At 30.7% G+C, this 2,087-nt stretch overlaps 1 long non-coding RNA gene across 1 annotated transcript; it reads right to left on the bottom strand.

Moving 5' to 3' along the window:
• Positions 1 to 1,319: 1,319 nt before the first annotated feature.
• Positions 1,320 to 2,087, bottom strand: LOC124893832. The gene is made up of 2 exons (XR_007050914.1): positions 2,013 to 2,087; positions 1,320 to 1,861 (listed from the first exon to the last, which is right to left on the bottom strand). It is a non-coding gene; the product is annotated as an uncharacterized LOC124893832 (long non-coding RNA).

The following is a 2,087-nucleotide window of genomic DNA, read 5'->3' as shown; positions in this document are numbered from 1 at the left end:
GTAAACCTTAGCCTTTCTTTCTTTCAATAAAGTTCTATTAACAATCCTAAGTATATGCACATCAAAGAACCTTAGAATTAAATGGTCAATATCCTTTTGTTACCCCTTATATATAGCAAGCCAAAAACCAAACAAAATCACCAAAACTACATACAAAGTGACTCACAAGGCTCATGGTGTTACCAGTGGTGGAGCCAGAAATTTGACGAAGAATGTGTAAATTTTTTTCTCGGTTGCGTTAAGAGTGTGTAAAACTAAATACATACTCATAATAGCTAACATTTAGCCTATATACACAAAATAATTTTTCGATAAAGGGTATGCACCTAACCACCATTTGATATAGGTGGCTCCGTCCATGGGTGTTACTACTGATTATAAAACTAGTGTCAAGTGCAAGAAAACTAATATTTATGAAAATATCCTAACAAGTCCAAAAACTACAATAGGGTTGATTATTATTAATGTCTGAATCAGTTCTCATGCACCTTGAATAATATTTTCTATGTTTTTGTTGGTGTTATTGAAACTATGTTTTTGTTGGTGTTATTGAAAGTAGACTAGGAATATGCTAGTAATGGTTTAATTTTCTTGTTATTGAAGATGTTGTTATTGTTGGGTGGGTTTTATGTTTAATGTTGGTTTCAAGTTGTTGAAATCATGATCATTTTGGTATTTTTCATGATTTATTCAATGTACTTCCTTAGTTCAACAATATTTAATTCATTATCCACTTGCAATAAATATTAGAAAACAAGAAATTATTGGCCATGGTTAATGCGTTTCTTATGTAATGCTTTTTCCTTTTAGGGTTTGGTATATCAATATATTGAGATTCGATTAAATTTGAATTTGAGTCGGGAAATAAAAGACTTGTTATTATTGTTAGCATGGAAGCAAAAATAATGGTCATTGTGTTAAAAAGCTATATCTTTTGGCCAAACTAAAAATGAGAAAACAGGATTTTTTATCTTAGCCATTGGTTCTCACTTTAGTCCATTGTCAATTTTTTTCATAAACTCATGATGTCCGAGTCGAAGGCACGACTAGGTTGATAAAACTAGTAAAGTTTTCGCTTCGGGCCTCAAAATTTTTAATAGTAAATACTATAATTTCAACTCCACTTGAAATAATAATCAAAATTGTGAAATACATTTTTAAAAAATATCTAAAAAATAATAATAATAAGAAAGAGAAAAAGTTACTCATTTTTACAAGAAATATTTTAAAATTTTGAACTAAACAACTAAAACTTTATATTAATAAATAAAATTTTAACAACATCCAAGTTACTGCATTGCAAACAAATGGCTAACATCTTATTAACAAGAATTAATTCTTACTTTTATTATTAATAATCATATTAATATGTGAAGTTAAAACTTAGGTGTCTTTTAAAAATACTACATCGAAACAACTACGAACAAATAAGACATTATTAGAGTGTATTTTTTTTTTTGATTGTTTATATATGTAAGAGCTCCTGTTAAAAGGGTTTAGACCACTAATTTTATTGAGACACCTCTGGTTCACGGATATGCAGTAATTTCAATATCTCCAGAGATTCTATTTGCTTATCAAGCTGCTGCAGTTCTTCATTTGGACAGTTTTTTACCTTGTTTGTCGACATTAGTCAGAGTTCTACATTCTTTTGATATGATATTTGGTTAATCTTTCAACAACTTCCAGGCTGCTACCTTCTTCCTTGTTTTCAGTAACTTAGTTCTACATTCTTCTAATCTTTCAACAACCTCCAGGCTGCTACCTCTTTCTTTGTTTTCAGTAACTTCTCCTTTAAGCATTTTTTAAGCAGAAGCAGTAGAGCTGTCCCATAAGCAAATGTCGTGTGCATAACTTGCCTCTGGCAAAAGTACACGTCAAATTGGTTATCAACACATAAAAAAACATATACTTGATGTTTAATTAAGAGTCGTGGAAAATCTTCAAGCTATAAAATAAGAACATCCATGTTTAGGGGCATAAGGTGGACCATGCCTGAATACACCATGTACCTTTCCTTCTTTATTTCAGATCTCCGTCGGTAGCCACTTAGTGACTAGAAACTTCCTCTTCCTGTTTGAGACTAA

This window comes from Capsicum annuum, unplaced genomic scaffold, assembly GCF_002878395.1.
Source record: "Capsicum annuum cultivar UCD-10X-F1 unplaced genomic scaffold, UCD10Xv1.1 ctg66118, whole genome shotgun sequence".
NCBI lineage: Eukaryota > Viridiplantae > Streptophyta > Magnoliopsida > Solanales > Solanaceae > Capsicum > Capsicum annuum.
Note: the sequence above shows the minus strand (reverse complement) of the source record. Positions and strands in the feature narration are given on the sequence as shown.